General features: G+C 43.0%; 1 protein-coding gene across 1 annotated transcript in view; it reads left to right on the forward strand.

The window, feature by feature from the left end:
* The first annotated feature begins 302 nt into the window (after positions 1-302).
* Positions 303-18920, forward strand: part of LOC128298218 (voltage-dependent calcium channel type A subunit alpha-1) — an 86321-nt gene continuing 67703 nt past the window's right edge. Inside the window, exon 1 of the mRNA XM_053033963.1 lies at positions 303-1413. The gene's annotated coding sequence lies outside the window, so the exon portion shown is untranslated. The remainder of the gene's footprint in view (positions 1414-18920) is intronic.

Here is an 18920-nt window from a genome sequence, read left to right on the forward strand (position 1 = left end):
TATGTGATAACAAAAAAGCCACGAGAGGGAAGAATCAAATCAAAATGGATGGATGGAATGCTTCCTGTCACTTGCATGCTAATACTTCATCTGTCTGCATTCGTTCTGCATTCGGTGGAACTCAATGTCTGTGATATCTTGCTTGTAGTGCTTGTGCGTGCATAAATAGAACTCGTGCGAAAATTCTTTCTTACAGTCGCATTTAAGAAAGCTTGCAAATTAGTGTAAAGAGAGCGTCCTTCTTTGTATCTTGGAACAAATATACAACCTGGTAAGGTGTTTTTCTTTTGGAGGTGGTGGGCAGAGACCAAACATTCTGCCAACGGTGGTGTGATGGAGTTTCGATCGTGGATGGATTTCTCCTGTTGAATGTTGGCCACAGCGGGGACCCGAGCCATCGAGTGGTGCGAGTAAGCGACCGAAGGTACATCCGCTTTCTTAGGCCCTATAATTTAGCGGGTACGTGACAGGAACTATAAATAAAGTGTGTCCGAATGCTTGTAACGCAATCAGGAGCGCTTTTTTTCCTTTGGAAGTTTTTCGTCCACGCGCAAAGAAATTGAATCTGGTGTGCTGAACCAAACCAAAAAAAAATAAAATAATACACGCACACACCGTGATAAAGCAAACAACAAAAAAGGACACTGAAGCAACAGAAAAAAGGGATCCCGTAGATTGACAAATTGGAATCGAGCACGCTGAGGTTCGAGGGATCGTGAGCGTTTGGTAATTTGCATTTTTCGGCTGCAAGAATTTCGGGCAATTCTATTCCACCAACTGTGCTGGTGCTTCTTTTTTATGCTCCCACCACCGGTGCCACTGTTGGCGGGGGTGTACGCGACCGGATTTCGGACATTACGGATGCGAACCGGGCTGCCTAAATATTATCGGTGCCGTGATTTATCCCGGTCGTGATCCTGCTGGCACGCAGGGAATGTCATTCTCCCTTCCGGGCTCTCCAGCGTGCTACAGAGCGAAAAGATTTGAAGTGAATGTGAATTATGGAGTGATCGATAGTAGAAGTGGAAAGTGGATAGAAAAGGGTCAGCGACAGTGAACGCAGCAGAAATAGGAAAGAAAAGCGAAGAAAATGTAACAAACACTCAAAAAAAAAAAAACCAGAAGCAAAGGAGCATTCGCGAACGTAAAAAGGACGAGTCGTCCCAGCTCCACCGCGAACATTATTGTCTAACAATCCGTGTAAGAAGGTGTGAAAGAAGCAACTTTCCCGGGTGAAAGGATTCGCAAATTTAACCTTATCCCACAGCCACGTCCACTTTTAGCACAACACGTAGGCAAACACCGCTGCTTACGTGCGTTACACATCCCGCGTGCTCACCGAGAACTTCGGCCCCGTTCGCAGATGGATTACCGAGATGGCCGTACCGGCCCACCGGAATGGGTTGTTAGCGGGTAGGTACTTCCCATCCCTGGAGATTTGGGGAATTATTTATTTCCATCTGTCCGAAGCCTCCGGAGGTTTGTACGCATTAGCAGATTCGCAGGTAAAATATGGCGGAAACGATTGCGTTGAATCTATTTGATTGATGGCAATCAGTCATCGGTTCGGAGAAATATGGCCATGCTGCAGCATGCTGCTTCGATAAGCACTGCGCAAATATTTTCCTCTTTTTTTCCGGAGGTTTAAAATTAGCTTTCAAACTAATGAATTGTTGCTCCTCTCTCTCTCTCTGTCTCTTTCGTTTCGTTTGTTTTACTGCTCAAACATGAGGCAGTCTGATCTGGCTTATCGCCTGCATTTTTGCTCTTTACGAACTTTTATGTTTCAATTCTCCGTTATATGTATACGCGCGGAAATATGATCCATCTAACCATCGCTGTAAATAGGACTGTGGGGGTAGACTTTCTTGAGAAACAAAACCGCTTCAGTACGCGATAAAAATCAGGGACAATGTAAAATGCAACAATGAACAAAACAAGGGTACACCCGGCCACACCGATCTCGCTATCGGATCCCATTTTTTTGTTGTTGGTTGCCAAGAATGGAAACCGTCGTTACGGAAACCTTTGCTGGATTTCGGAAATGGAAATAGCTTTCTGCTGTCTGCCGGTGCGATGATAAAGCATAGGCAAATGTCTTTACTTTGGTGTAACCGGTACGCGGGTACTCAACTCAAGAAGCCATCTCAAAAGGGTTCGCGCCTCGCAGGGTCGGGGTGACTTTTGTACGCGGGAAAAAAGGAAAAACAAGCAAGTGAAAAGGCGAGATAAAATAAACTGTGATTAGCGGGAATGTTGTTTTGCCTTACATTTCTGGCACGGGGAAATGGTCTTGCTAATAAAATTACAATTCACGATCCGCGGGAAATTGAGAATAGAATGAACCGTTTTGGGGGTGCGCAATTGCGTTCCGGTTGACAGTCACTGGAAGGCGGTAAGAACAGCATCAAAGAGAACTGTCCGTAATTGGGATGTTACATGTGCTAAAGCTGGAATGATTTTAATTGAAGAGCTTTTCTTTACACTATTCGTAAATAACATTTTCATTAAGCTGGTTGTTGAGTGTTGGAAAGAGATTTTTATATTTTTTTAATGATTTATGAATGAACGATACTAATATTTATTTTAATGAATTTTTCACATAGTACAGGAATAGCAGTTCTTGCATGTAGGAGGGTTTTTTTTTATAATTGCGTACTATCGACAGTAAACTGAAACCATTCCAAATGTTCTTAAAATTAGAGAAATGTTGCATACTTTCTGGTGTTTCTAGGGTAAAAGTAAATAATGGGTAAGGTCAATAATTGATAATATCTTATAAATACTAAAATTAGAATTAAATTAAACTCATAAATTAACTCTCTTCAATCGCTTACCTCACGAAAGAAGAAATCACAAAATCAATAGTGAAGCATGTTTTGCTTAAACGATTGCATACTGTTAGGCTGAATTGACGAGCATTGGGACGAATGCACGGCTTAACGGTTTAATATTTGTAATCTTCTTGGAGAAGTTTATTATGCTAGATACTACTAGCGTAAACGTAATTCTTCTATTGCAGTTCTCCAGTTCCGTGCTTCGCCTCTAGACTCGCTTTCGCTATAGATTTATACCTTTAATCGCTTTTCATAGTACGATAGTAACGCGACGAAATGGAACCAGAAAGTAGAAATAAAAAAAGTCATCTCCCATCCAACATTCGACGCACTCACATTCGCAAGGCATGAGGAAAGGATATTAAATTTTCACTGAACCGGAAACTAGTCGGGTATGACTGCGTTAGAAGGATTCCTAGAGCCCTGCCACACCCGGGTCTGGCCCCGAAACGCGGGTAGGAACGCACGGTCCACAATTTTCAAAGCCATATTGTTGACCTCTTCACCGTTGAAGAAATATCAAACGATGGCTGGCGCAAGTTTCGCTGTGGATCATAAAGCCCTGAGCAGCTTTTTTGCTCCCGCCATTACCTTGCCCCCCGGTTTTTACTTCTTTCCAACCCTCGCTTCCACTACATCTATTCATCTCAATTCATCCGGCGCAGCACGGATGGAAGCGTTGACGCTGTGACATATGGCGGTTCGGTGGTAGAAGGGTTCAGTCACAATGCTATTATTGATTGTAAAGTCGCTTTATTATTTAACACACTTTTCGAGTGCTAAGAAGCTTGAAGAAGTTGCCAACCAGGACGGCCTCCGGTGGACGCGATCAGCCACTGTGTGGTGCTGGTCGTCGAAAAAGGGTTTTGCACGCAGTGATTATTAAAATTCATTGAAAAGTTTTCTTCTCTGGCGACTTGACACATCCGTGGCGTGGCAGGGCATGGCACTTTTCATTGCAGTGGGCCGGAACCAATCGGTGGTGGGTTTGCAGTAAGCACCCGTAAGTGGGCCAACGAAGCCGACAGTGCAAACAGAATCTAATGGCCACAGAATATTCTCTACAGCCCTCTGCACAAGTGTTTACACACATATCTTCTGCTTTGTTTTGGCCCTTTCTAAAGTATTCATCGGATGCATTCAGCGTGAATTGGCTTCGTGCAGGAAGCGGTTTGCTGGGGGAAGCGTAGAGTCAGTGCCAGCAATTGCCTCAAGCACCGGAAACGGAAAAGAATCCAGCCCGTTACACTGGCACGAATGCTGCAACCAGTGCGTCTGACGGTTGATTATCGTTTTTTTTTTTAGGATTCTGTTTTATCCCGTAACGTGTCTTTTGTATCAGATGCATGTTTCAGTATTGGGCATAGTTATGAAGGATAATAGATGTACAGTACTAGCATCGATCACAGTTGAGAACGAAGGTCATTACATTGTTAAATCAAACGGTACTTTCAGTTCAGCAGCATAAGCCAAACAATGCATCTCACGCTTTGCTCGGATGCTCAGAAGCAAATGTATTTTTTGTTGTTTTACAATATTCTGTAAAATAAGTTCCCAACGAACGAAAGACAAAAAAAATACAAGGTGTCCATATTTCTCCACCGTTAGCAAGCTTTCATTGGCGTAGCATTTCTTTGATGAAAAGTGTAAAGCAAACAGGGAAGCTTCGCACAGTAAATAACAGGTTTCTGATTGGATGGCGTCCGGTGCACTTTTTACCATTCGATATGCAATTTGATCAAAACTGCTGGCCCGGTTGCGCTCATAAAACAGTGGAAAAAAAAACAAAATTTAACAAAACGGAACTTCGACAAATAAAAGCGAACAAAAATTGCTTCAGATTCGTGATCATTTAGCTTATCCGTGTAGCTATTGCGAGCGACCAGCTTTAGAGATGATGCGTTTTTGTTCAATTCCGCTGCTTCTCACATGTCGATGTGTTCACAGAAAGCACGGGGCCACCAAAAAGCGAGAATTGGTAGCGACATCCGCTGGCCAACAGGATGTGTATGTTTTTTTTTTTTCTGTCGGTCAATTTGTTTTTGGGATAGTTTCAGTGGTAAACATTGTGATGGTGAATGAAAAGTTGCACATGCATTTTAATAGATGGTCGGGTCGTTCACTTCCAAATCCATGATGGTTGATGGTCGTGATGGTTGCCTGTGAGGCACATGCCTCACAATCATCCGCTTACGGTGTATGTTTTTTATTTTGCGGATTACATAACACAACAAATGGTTCATTTTGTTTTGATATGAAAACTATTTTGCTTGCTAGAGATAGAAAGTAAAACAAAACACACTGTTTGTGTTGGGATTGGAACAATTTGGTGTGTTTTAAAACTTTTATCATTCAGAGCAACTTTTGTGGTACTGTCGATCCAAGCTGCATTTGTTATGACCAGCTTTTGGCTTTTATTGAATTTTGTTATGGAAATTGAATTGAATTTAGTTTTTTTCCGATGGAACATGCTGGAATTGGAATTTGTATAGGAATATACTGTCGTTTATTGCATACCGGAGATAAAAGCATGGGTATTTTACTAACGCATGTACGTCATACCAATTGCATACTTCGAGGGGGTATTTGATTTTCAATGTATCAGTTCAATTATTCAAATGTACTAACTAAATATCGTGACTTGGCGTACATTCACATGAGAAGTATTCCAAATTGAATAGACACATAAACTCGCAACTGCATTTACTATATTCGATTGAGCAATTTTTTTGAGCTTTGTACATCACTTGTGCTACGAATTGAACGACGATTGGCTATTGTGGCCTCATTGCCCCTAAGTGCATGCAATTGTAGTTTCAAAACCTATCTGTGTGTTCCGCAATATCAACAATTCCTAGGAATCAGATTGGAAAGTTTTAGAATATTATAAGAGTTGCAGACCATACATTGATAGCTATTGGAGGTACCGTACTCTCTGCGATAAAATTATCATTACCATACTCGTGGTGGTCACTTAACCATTGCGTACATGGCACGTATCCAGCGGCGAAGTAATATTTCATTATCGCGCGCGTGAAAAATCGATCGATGGTCGATAACGAGTTGTAACCGGTAACGGTGTTGATGCAACCCCGACACATCAGCCACCGATTCGAACTGATTCATTAAAAACGTTCATCTAGCGTTCTGTACATGGGGGTTAACAATTACATTAACTGTAGGTTTCCGAATCGTACCGTAACGAGCTTCTGCGGTAAAACCGTTCGGATGGGTGGCTTTCCATCGGATTGAAAACCCGATTGTCGCAATATCAAATGATGGCAATGCTGCTGATGATGATGATGAGCTACTAGTGTCCGTTACAATATTGCTAGAACCTCATTTACATGGACGCGGATCGAATCCATCCCATTCCAGTTCATGGACAATATAACTGGTCCGTATATAACGACACGGACAACGGATGATCTGCGTACACGTAAAAGTAGGAATCACCAGCGAAACTCGATGCAAAAAACAATACCTTTGAACTTTTGATTTCAATTTGTAACGAGCAGCAGTGGTTGTTTGGAGTGGCTTTTCCAGCAGGATTCAATTAATCCATTGATTCGAGTGAAATTCCTGGAAATGAGCTGCATCGTCCCGACCGTGAATGAATTCATTGCATTGCAGATCCTATGAAAAGGAAAATTGTTTCCAAAAATGTAGATAATTGGTATCGTTAAGGCAAGTTCCGTTCAGATTATGCGCAGTTAGAATGCTTTTGACAATTCATTTTGTTCTATTTGTTTATTATTCATACACATAAATTGTAGTGAATTGCTATTTGACAACTCAAATTGTCTTACTTTACTTTTATTTGGAATCACTGTTTTTCGCGCGTATGCGTTACAGGGAAATAGAAATATTGATTGCTTTTCGTTCCCTTTGTTTCCCTTGGGATTGGGACGAAATTTTTGAAACCATAATCCTGTCCGATGAAGCATTAGCAATCGTTCCTGTATCAACAATCAAACGCGTCCTGGTAGGGATTCTGTACCGCAGCAGCGTTCGGTGATGGAGTGGGAGGTCCCCATGACAGAAAGGAGCATTCTCGGAGGAGTTTTTCGTTTCTGTCGATATTATAAACTGTTGGCAAAGAGTGTCAACTAAAAATTGACATGATCAAGATGGAAAACTTTCGCACCCAAGCAACCAGAGGTGAGTGCAAGAAGTCCAATGGAGCATGGAAGCGCTGCATGAAAATTCTTAACTTGATGTGCAACGAATTTACTATAATCTCGTTTTTAAAAATGTGCAATTACATAGAAAAATTATTAAAAGTATTATTAAGGCTGTTGTAAGAGTCAGAGTAATAATAGTTGCATAGATTCAGGCGTATACTAGCGTGCATACACTAATGCAAACTGAAAATCAATAGCTATTGCTGCAACCTTGTAATAAACTTTTTGATCTTTTCCTATAACGTTGCACTGGCAATGTTCAATGCAAATATGCATAGAGGGCGTATGACAGCTTGACGTAGGAAACAATGGTACTAGAACTAGAAACTACTCTTGTGTAAAAAGGTGTAGCAAACGACCAAAACGAGCTCTGCTCTAACCCAGCCAAGACATGAGCAAGTTCAACAAATTAATTGCAAAACCTTCACCGAGAACAACAAACTTGGTGCAGAGCGAAAGAAAAGCAAAAAAAGACATGATCGTTCTGCTCATGCAGTCCTGCTTTTTAACACGTACAAGCAGAAGGAAGAAGGACCGGGACAGGACAGCACACCGTAGCCCTCCATGTACATCTCGCTTCTGTATTTAATTACTTAATTTTCATTTGTTGTTTTTTGTGTTGCGTCTCTCTCTCCTACGGCAAATTCGATCACGTTAAAACGTTGACAAAAACAGCAGCCAACGTCCCGTCCTGTTTCATTTAATCAAAATATGTGCTCTATAAAACCTCTCGATGCATCGATTCCACCATCAAAGTCCAACAAAGATTCAATGGGAGGATTAGGTTTTTCATTCCGTTCCATTTCTGCAGCTTGTCGCCGTGGTGCGGTCCGCTGGCAGAATCTGTTGGCAGGATGATTGCGTCCAGAGCAGCGGACGGGATCGGTTTGTTTGATTTTTTCCTTTGCAATGCCATCCCCTAACTGCGGGCAGCGAAATTCCGCTTGCCGAGGGTATCTTCGTGTGCGTTTGTTGAAGTACTGTACTCGCTGCGATAAAAAAAAAAAATACATAACGAGATGGAATGAAAATTGGGCAAATTTTCCGAGAAGGTTCCGATAAGTAGTTTACATTTCGGGAGGCATGTTTCCGTTGTTAGAACGCCATAGTGCTGCCGTAGGTTAAACGAGTGAAAATGCAAACTTATTAAAGCTCACGCACATACCAGCTTGACGTAGGGGGATAAAAAGCAAACGGCCAGATTGCAGCTCACTCGATCGTCAAATTGTATGTTTCAGCCTTCTCCGAATCGTACCGTCACACAGCCCGGTATCGGCACGTCACGGGGCTCTGTGTACTCCACGTGCGCATGGAATGTGGTTTGAATGTGGAAATGATGGAGAAAATTCGGATTCCTGCACAAAGCAAACACGAGAAATGTGAGCAATGAGGTATCGATGGGGCTCTTCCGTTTCCGATTTAGTTCGTTTCGTTCTGGACGTGCTGTGCCGAGATTTCGGGTTCGGGGATGCTCCAAATCAGTGAGTTGTGAGCGTTTTCGGTCGATTCGAATCCCACTGCTATCAACAATCAGATGGATAGAAACGACCGGTAATCAACGTTACTCCCAGCGGTGAAATAATCTGCGCGCTCCGATGAATACGTTTAGGGGATATGTGGAATCAACTCAAGAAATGGAAAAAAATGGTTGAAAAGTTTTTTCATCATTCTAACCTATTCAAGTTACGTCTCAACGTGAAGTCTTTAATGTGAATAAGTTTTATAAAGTTTAAAAAAATTTCTAACAATTTTAAGTTCGACTTTGAAAAATATAACTAACCAAAAATAAGCTTTAATGGCAGAAGTATAATAACTTGCGACAACTGCGAATATATATTTGAATTTTGGTGTTGCGTACTTCTTTCAACCATGAAATCAACATTGAACATCAGAACTGTTTGTAATTTCATTGATCGCACTGCTCTCCGCGACGTATGCTAATTTGCCTTTGCTACTGTTAAATTCTGCTAACCCGCTCTTCAGGAAAGTAAAAAAGAATCAATTGCATACCTTCAGGCGTATTAACTCTACAGACTGATGCATTGCATTCGGAAAAAAAACGTTTCTGCCGTTCAGAGAAGCTTTTCATGTATTAATTTTTCAGCTTAATGCAATTCAAGTATCTCTTTAAAATAAATACCATAAAATTCTATGTCCATACTAAAGAGCACACTATAATGGTTCATTAATTGACAGCATTTTTCATTAGCTGATCCCCGTTCGACAGCTGATCATCGATTCGTGGCGCGGCGTATGGAATTCTAAGCAATAAGTGTTGCTAATAATACCTAACCAACAATTTTCTTAAACCCTCACCGCACGTTGGCATCCAACCTAACACGAGCATGTCGTTACCCATCGGAAAGGGCACACGAAACAAGATGCGTTACATTAGGCAATCCCGAAGTGGCCGCAATTAGTTGTGCTCGCGCAGCAGCGTAAAAGGTGTACCACGGCAGCTTCCGTGTGTGGCCAGACTGTCCATCCGTGCGGGTAGGAATGGGAGCAGACAGAACATAAATTACCGTCGTAAATTTTCCGTGCTACCCAGGGGGACTCTACGCAGCTCTCCATCCTGTCGTTCGTGGAACGGATGGTGCGGAATTAGAATCAATTTATCCTTCCTTTTATCGGAGTACGGTTGCTAGTGGTGCTGCTTGTATATGTGTGTTTTTTTACCACGGAAAAGTGACTGAAAGTGGCCATCGAAGTTGATGTGAGTGGTTGAAGTGCTTCAAGAATTGTGGAAGGCCACAACAAGTAGCAACAATTACAACACACAGTCACGGCAGTGGCACGCATTGTTACGTTCGATTGTGTTGGCTTATGCTACCGAAACTGTGAAGAATTCGTCAAAATAACATTATTCCTTTGAAACAACTTTTAAAAAAATGGTGATCACACCTTACCACAGAGACCGCCTACTGCGGTCCAACTTTGCAACTGTCAATTGACAAAGGAAGGAAAATAAAGTATGTAACGCTGTGGGTAATGTTGCCACCATTTCCATAACAGCGGGTCCACAGCATTATTTTCCGATTGAAAGTTTTTCCACGGGTGAATGCATAATGAGATTTAAAAATTATAATCACTCTTCAACCGAGCGGGTTCGTTATGGTGTCGATGAAGTTGAGCCTGCATCTAAATTCATTCGAACCAAAGCTTCACGGTATTTTATTTGATGGTTTCGCACTGTAATCGATTGTGGAAACTTTCACCGGCAACACGCAGCAACATTTCCATACATTTGACCAATCGCAAACCGCATGGGGGTGTGGGGGAGGCGAGCTTTATGGGTGTGTTTGTAATGAGATTTAATTTATTCCGGCATGCTTTGCATATTGCGTTTGGCCGCCTGTCAGCAATATGAAGCGCGCCATCCACCGGTAGGATATTTTCCCGCCGAACGATCATCAATGAGTTTCAATCGCACAGCTTAACAAGTCATCTGCCGCGAAAGTCAGCCCGCTGTCACGGTGGTACCATCTGGCCGACACCAGTCCGATGGATGGTTGAAAAATTAATTCAACGGTCCGTTTCGGAAATGCGACTTACCACCAACGCTCGGCCCGACACACAAACACACATTGGCAGCAGCCGGAGCAGTACGTTGCGATGATAAAAATAATCTCTTTATGGCGCCATTTCGTACGGTGGCCGAAAATCCGACAGCAAGCGTAATCCGCCCCGAATGACGATGGATGGGATGGATGCGTAAATCGGGTCTTTAGCAAGCATTTCGGGATGAACATAAGCAAGTGCACACACACACACACATACACACACGCGCTAAGTGCGGAGAAGAAGAAAAAAGTGTGAAAAACTGTCCCGAAGGATGATGTTTTGGTAGGCAAGTCTTGCCCTCCTGCCGTGAACGGTGACTACGGTCTGCCGAAAAGCGAATGGAAGGAAATTTGCATTTACCGTGTATACCGGGCAGGCTGGCCAGAGAGGCGGACAGGGTGAAGGGATTTTGGTAGGTCACACACCTTTAGCGAACGCGTACCTCGAAGTAGCAAAACCCATTCGACTGGAAACCGTTTGTGGGCAGGTTGTTTTTGGTCAGAATGCCTGGCACCATCTGACAAGCTGACACACGAAATCCCTGTCACCGTACGGACGCAGCGTACCGTGTACCGGGTTTTTGTTCGGTGTTGGGCACATTGCTTGGGTGTCCCATTTGGCGTCATTCGTCAGCTTTCACCCAGTGCGTCCATGGTTGTGCGCCGAACTGCGGTGGGGAAAACAAAAACTCCGACACCCGTTCTCGGTGGTTTTCGAGCCACGGGTACTTAGACGAGCATAAAGTCGAAACGTGTACTTTGTCGACCGGAACCAGTACGACGGGAACGACCGGTTCGGAGGTTGGACACTAGTTCCCGCGTGGATGACGAACGCGCTCAGCGCTGGGGGTGTTTCCATTTTGGGTGTTAGAAGGAGGTGCCAACCAACATTTGTTGACATGCGACAAGCGACTGAGCGTTTGAGTATATGATGGTGATGGTGTTGATGATGATGCTGCTGATGATGATGATGATGATGATGATGATGATGATGCGGATGCTATTGTTGCTGATGCCGTTGGCTATTGCTAGTGTCATGTTTTCCATCGTGTCTAGTTAGTATGCTGACACGAAATATGCTGTTCTGCTGACTCGTGCCGATGTGCTGGCCGCGGGAAGGTTTGCATCGATTGGTGTTCGGACGGAACACCCGTCTGCATCGGGAGTGTTAAAGCACTCTCGAACACCGAGAGCTGATGGATGATATAGTCGTATTTGGTAAATGAATGTTTCATGCTGGTTGACGTAGAGTACCGTGAATTATTGATGTGAAACATACGTACTAATCAGGCGGATTTTTGGGCAATGATTGATGCATTATAATGTTGCATTGAAGTGCAGTATTGTTGGGTTCTCGTAGGGACACTGTAATAACAGCATGCTAGTAGATGTACTTTTAAGTGTTGGTTTGGTTTTAATAGAATTTCTAGGAGCAGTTTAGTAGTTGAATAACATGCTTTTAAACCAAATGTGAAAATTTTAAGTTGTGACGAAAATGGGGTTTTTTAGGAAGTAATTCATTTACGCCTAAAGGTATGCAAATGATGAGGCATAAAATAATGATCTTTCCATTTTTTTTTAATTTATTGATTTGTCCTTTACTTAAATTACTTAAACTAAACTTTCATTTATCTTTTTTCATTAACTTCGTCTTTAAATAATGGCCAAATGCATATAACATTGCATACTTTCTGGCGCTCTAAGTAGACATCTCTCTCACGGTGCTTGGCGCTGGAATGACAATCTAATCAAAACATTGCTGGTGTGCAAATCAACATTTCGATTTGGTGGCGATTCACTTCAAGTAAAAAAAATAAATTATGTACAAAGTTTTTACATTTTACAAATTTTAATTGACCACGAACCATGAACGGGGTTTATGTTCACTTTGAAAGGGATTTTAAGTTTTGTGTTAAACACATAAAAATTGAGAATTGAAGATCCCAGGTACTTTAAACCCGCTCGAAAGCAGTAGCAAATCTGCATAGTACGCATTTTCTTAGTCATTCATGCCATTTTGCTTGGAAATTCCAGAAGAAAATGTTCGTGTTTGTCTTTCGGGGCGTACTGCACATCGTCATCTTTCATCCCGGCATTTTCTCGGCGTAAACACCATCTTTACTTTAAGCAATAGAATCACCCCGCACATCATAAAATCAAGGGAAAAGTGTTTGTAAAACGCAACAAAAAAAATCAGACCGATGAACTTGTTTGAGGATAATGGCACGCGAATGATGCTGACGGTGGTATAGTGTGCAAACTTTGCAGAATACGGTTAAGGTTCATAACTTTTCGAGATTATTAATTAGCACTCACGGGAAGGAAGAGAGGGCGAATGCGAATGTCTTTTCTCCGTACCCAGAGTCCGTTGGTCTAATTTTCATTTGGTTGCGGGCCTTGATTCGTGTAGGTTATACTGTTGATTTCACTTCAGCTGACTATGGGGAAATTACAATTCCATCGTACCCTGGAGGATTATTGACGGCAGCAATGAAGATAATAAGCACCATTTGGTAGCTTATTAGCAATTAAACGGGAAGGCGCTAGATGGCAGAAGTTATCAATTGGAGATTAATTTCTTTGGTAGTGGTACATCACTGAAAGAATATGATAACTGACACCTTAACTGTGGTTAGCAACGATCATCTTAGCAATTTGTTTTGGAGATTAAAAGAGTAAGTCCCTTTATGTTGAATCGAACAACGTCTTTACGAAGCTTGCGATCGGAAAATCCCACCACCATTAGCTGGGTTCAAGTTCAAACGCTCCGAACCAAGCACGTCCGAAACGGATGGCTCGTAGCAGTGATGCAGGCGTTGGATTGTTTTCCTTCCACAAAAGGATTACGCTGTTTATTTCCCCGGTGGTGGTGTGAACATGACGAGCGCGCGCGCGCGCTCCTACGATGACGAAGGGATTAGGTGACAGTAGCGTTGCCTAGATCGAGGGTTTTCCAGTTGTAACCATAGCAAGCGGTGGTGCGTTCTCTTTGACGCAAGTGGCTTTTCACGTCACAAGTGACAGGAGTGACGCTTGTCGCTAATCGCTCGCGGTTATGCGGTACGTATGGGAAGCAGACAGAGGGGTACGAGGGTTGAAGTTGCTGGTGAAGGAAAACAACATTCTAAGTTTACGGTTTTGATGTGACGAAAGCACACTTTGCCACGAAACATGTAAGACACGTATGTAAAAGACGTACTTGAATGTAATTTTGACAACGACAGACGGTTGGCGTGAGTTGGGAAATGCAAAAATAAAACACTCCCATAATGAGCTACAATCTATTAAGTCAGTGTGAAGAAGCGGCCATTTTAAAACAGCAGCAGCATGCAGCCAGTGAGCAAAGCGGATGCAACAGTTGACCCAATGAGGTTCGTTTGCCATTCTGATTGCATTGCGCACTGTATGCGACTGGTTGCAATCAGTAGCCGCCCCGTTGTGATCCTTACTGCCGAGGACTGGCTGCGAGTTCCTGAGACGCAATAAATGGAAACGGAAAATGTAATAAAATAGTAATTAAGCAAATCCCAGGGCAGGCATCATCGTTTCATCCGCACGAGGTTGCTCCGTACGGATGTCCGTGGAGTACACATTGCGGAGTGTGGTATGGTCGGTACGGATACCGGCCACCGGTGTCGTCGTGTTTATGAAATGAGAAAAGTTTATCCGCTTTTTAATCTCCCTCCACGGCCTGCATTGGCCCAGCGGGTAGGGAGGAGTTTAGGGCCGGCTGTGATAATGATGAAGTGAACCCAATTTAAGGATAACAGTGTGTTTTGAGCCGGATGTAATGGTGTTTCGCAACCCGTGTTTCCCTTGCATGCGATGAACACCGAGCGGTGCAAGCGTAACAAGCGCCCAGCAATGGGAGTTGTTAATTCCTGGCGACGGCAATTCAAATTGGACATAGGATTAGGCTGGTTGCTTTAATTTAGGCTTCATGTCTGTTTAACATCTTGCTTCAAGATGTAAAACATACCAGTTGCATGTAAAATGGACAACGCATTGTAAAGCTAATAATTACTCGCGTATAATTGATGACACTCACCAGGCACTTTGCGTCCCAGCCTTGTGTGGTTAGCCCGATAGAAGCATCATAATTTTGTTGGCTTTTCAAACCCCAACAGGCTTCGTAAAAGGCCGTTCCACGCACAAAACCCGTTTTGCCAGGACAGGATGGAAGGAAATTGGGCATGAAAATAGCATTTGAAGCCACAACCGCGAACGAGTTACGAGCCTGCACACCACATCTGCACCGATGACGGGGGCACTCAGCACCAACTACCATTGCGCACGATAGCCACGTTTGATGGGTTTGGTGGTTCGAGGTTAGCTTTCGAAAACAAAAGAAAACTAAAAAAATCACCATTGTGGCCACACGCCATCTATCCAGTGTAATGTTATTAAATAAGTTGGAAATTCAATTTAATGTTGTCTCTTCCTGGGTTGCGTTTCGTGAAGAACTGCACTACGGTCACTACATGCCTTGAGCGCCAAAGGCAAAGAACAGGTACGCCTGTCAGCAGCTCGTGTCGTACGGGTGGAAAAGTTTAATTTTCCCACCGTCAACCTTTTGCATCGCTCGATCGCGAACGTATCCGGCAGGGATGCACCGCTCAAAACGACCGTGACCAGCGATTTGTTTTTGATGCTCCGATACGTGCGCTCGCGGCACAAAGCAACACTAACGCCATCGATAATTGCATTACTTTTCTATTATTTTGATTTCCACGTTGCTTCGCTGCGGTTTCGTGTTACGCTTCGCCATTTCATTTTCTCCGGGCAAAAAGTGTGTCCGTCATCCTGGTGCTTGGTGCACCTTCAACAGGTGTATTGCGATAAAATCGACATTTTTGTTCAATTCAACTTATTAACACGCCATCCTGTCTGTGGTGTGTATGCTGATGGTGAATGGAATGGGGAATGGACGAGGATGGTGTGAGACATGTTGAAAGTTATATTCCACACGCGTGAAATCAGCAAAACAACCCAATTGATATCCTTTCTTTGCAATATGGTAAACATGAGTCAGGAATTTCATTCTTGAACCATTCTTTCAACGAGCTCTTCTGTGCACTTTCACGCTCATTGAGTGGGTTTGCTTGCACTAGAATAACGATTGAATAGGTCTGGATCTGTGATTTCCATATGTTTTGCTTTATGTTTTCGATCCAAATTGCGGACTGGCTGTGCTTAGATTGATGCATACACATTTGCAATTTGCATGATCCTTGTGGTGCGTTTGTGAGTGAGTTGATGATGAGTGATGAGTTTAGTCCTGATGCTTTTCAGGTTGATTATGGTGCATCAATTTTATGTTACCGTTAGAACGAGACAAGCAAATAAATACAATCATCAGTCAAAAATGTTTTAATACTCATGTTGTGTAGAATAATCATTCAATTGTGTGAGTGTTTTTTTTTTAATTAAAACTAATAAGTAGATGTTCAAAAAAAAATTTATCATAAATATTAGAGCTGTAAATTGTACTATGAAGTTACTATTAAGTTATTAAGTATTACTAAGGTTCAATAACTCAAGCTATCGACCTCTGAAGGCTTGGATGTGCTGGTGAGTCGTACGAGCAGTTGCTGGTAACCAAAATGTACACACATTGCATAACTTTAGGCGCAAAATATGATCCGCAATTAGCGTTTCTTCACATAATAATGGTTCCATTACATCACTTCACAACGATAGGTGTAAATAATCAAAAAACGTTTCTTAAGCTGTTAAGCGTAAACGTGGCTTATCTTTTCGAATATTAAAAACCATCACGATTTAATATATTTGTTTGCGTTGTTTACGCTCACCATAGCGTTTCTGAGATGGTGATTTGAGTTTGAAATATTTTATACAAAATTTCAATAGTTGCAAGAATAGGATTGCAGGATTAAAGTTGAAATTACACGTTTCGCTCGTTAGATAACGCGGTGCAGTCCGTCAGAACAGTTTTCAAGAGATTTAGGAAATTGTAAACAGTGGATTAAGTTTCCTAATTATATTTTAAGTATGATTATGTTAAGGTTGACATCGTACGAACAAACATCTAGGATAAATTGTTATTTGGATTGAGACATTTATTATTAGTAATGTGTTTTTTTTATCAAACCCAAAATTTCACGAATTGGTTAGAAATAATGTCCTCCACGCACTTGATCAACTCCGTGCATGTAGTTCAACTTGCTCAGAAATATCAAACTCACTCACCATCGGGACCAGCGCTTAATCATCCACCGAACTGCGTTGCTGCGCATTATCGCAAACTTCTTGTCAACAAACGACAACCACTACAGTGATTTTATCGCACTACGTCGGTTATGATCAGCAGCATGCTCAGCGTTGCATGTTGCACGACGTGGGCCAAATGAAATATGTGCAACTGTCACGAGCAATCTCGATTAACATTTCACCTTCTGTCATCCAGGTTCGCCGATAGGGAACCGGCGCAGCGATAAGCGATGGTTAAGTGATTGCATGTGGCATCGTGCTTAAATAATTTGTTGCCATTTTGCACGCCGCAATCGATCGGTCCGGATGCGTTGCGCTGGAGTAGTGGCGTAGTGACGCTGCTCAGTTCAGTTAACATGGCGTATATGGCGGTGTCTGGTTTTTAACTGAAAAGAAAGAGTAATTAAAATGGCAACCCACTGGTTTACACGTGGTCGTGAAACCAGAATGCAATCACCATTGAGGCGGTGATTTGTGAGGTTAAAAGAATGAATTAACTTAGCTGCCATTCTGTGACCTCGAGCATATGTCAGAGAAAATTCAACAGACAAAGTGTAACAGAATGAAATACAAAAACATAAATGGAAAGAGGGGCGAACAATGAAACCACTCACCCTCATTGGTGGCCACGTAATTAAACTATCGTTATCGTTATCATCATCATCATCCGCAAGGTGTTCCATCTGTCAAGCCTTCCCCGCGACTAGGGGAACAAACGAGCATAAAGCACACAGAGTCCAGAGTCACAACGCGGTTGCAAGGCGCTGGGTACGATTAGCCACTTACCAATCCCGTCATCCAGCGCACGAAATGCATTAGATTGCGCGAGAGGGCAAATGGAAAATCAATAATTTTAATAAACCTTTCCGACTGGTGAAAGCAGTAGAGGAGAAAGCATTGATGCTTCCAGAAAATATAAGCCGCGGTGTGAGAGCGGGCCACAAAACCCTTGCAGATAAACAACCGCTGCGAACTAACTGACTGCGAACGGAGGCAACAAATTACGAAAACTTTCGAACGAGATTGCCATTAAAAAGTTTCTCTGCTTTTGCAACCATACCTGTGCGGATGGTTCGCGCCACCAGACTGGTTGAATGATTTGTCAATGAAAAAAGTAAACTGTCATCCCTTCTGTGCCGGTGAGGTTAATTTATCAAAGGATAATCGCCGAGCTCGCTTCGGAGTGAGATGTGGTGTCTTCAACAAATCCACCCCGCATGATCCCCGGGACAGGAATTGATTTGAGGTTTGACGATAAGGCTCCGGCTTCGAACCGGAGAGCAACTTACGACGAAGGTGACGAAACACGAAAATCACATTTAGCCCGTCAATATGACAAGGGCGGATGGCTTTATGATGGGACAATTTATTTTTTTCCCTCCCCTTACTGTCCCACTGCTATCCCAACCCTTCAGTATCGCCAAAGGGGTATATGGTATGCGGTGCTCAGGGATGCGGAACCAGTGGACGGGGTATCGGCGATACGCAAGGGAGGCACGGTTTTGAAAGCGATAACGAAGGCTAATGGCGACAAAATGCTGATACCCGATGAAACTCCCGGCCGCCAACGCTCGGCACTCGTTGCGTCGTCGGAGCTCCCGAGCTTCCATATAATATTTATTTGTCATCATAATCCGCAGCACTTTTCCAGCTCAGTGGGTGGCAAATGAACCACCTGTTCGCGTTCCTGAGCGGTGGTACCTTCGCCCGGTTTGTAGGCCAAGGTATGGCAACCTTTTTTCGCTTTCTCTGTCGCTCCCGCTTAATGTGGACGACAAAATGGTGCTCCAAATTTGTCTCGCTTGCTCCGGCATTGTTCGATCGTCGACCTGGTGCCCGAAAAATTGTACATAAAGAAGCCCTCGAAGCGAAACACCGTGGTGGTGGTCGGCATCGTTGGCAGCTTGGTGCTGAAAATTAAGAAGCTTTGATTTATTCGTTCACTTATGTGCTGCACGATTTCTGCCACTACCGTCTCCGGCTACCGTTGCGTCGTAGCCTAGGACAGTTTTTTGATAAATGATAGATAACAATTCACCGAGAAATGGGCATCCACGTGGAATGGCGCTGTGTATTGGGTGTTGTGTGTGTGTGTTGCTTTTTTA

This window comes from Anopheles moucheti, chromosome 2, assembly GCF_943734755.1.
Source record: "Anopheles moucheti chromosome 2, idAnoMoucSN_F20_07, whole genome shotgun sequence".
In the NCBI taxonomy this organism is placed as follows: domain Eukaryota; kingdom Metazoa; phylum Arthropoda; class Insecta; order Diptera; family Culicidae; genus Anopheles; species Anopheles moucheti.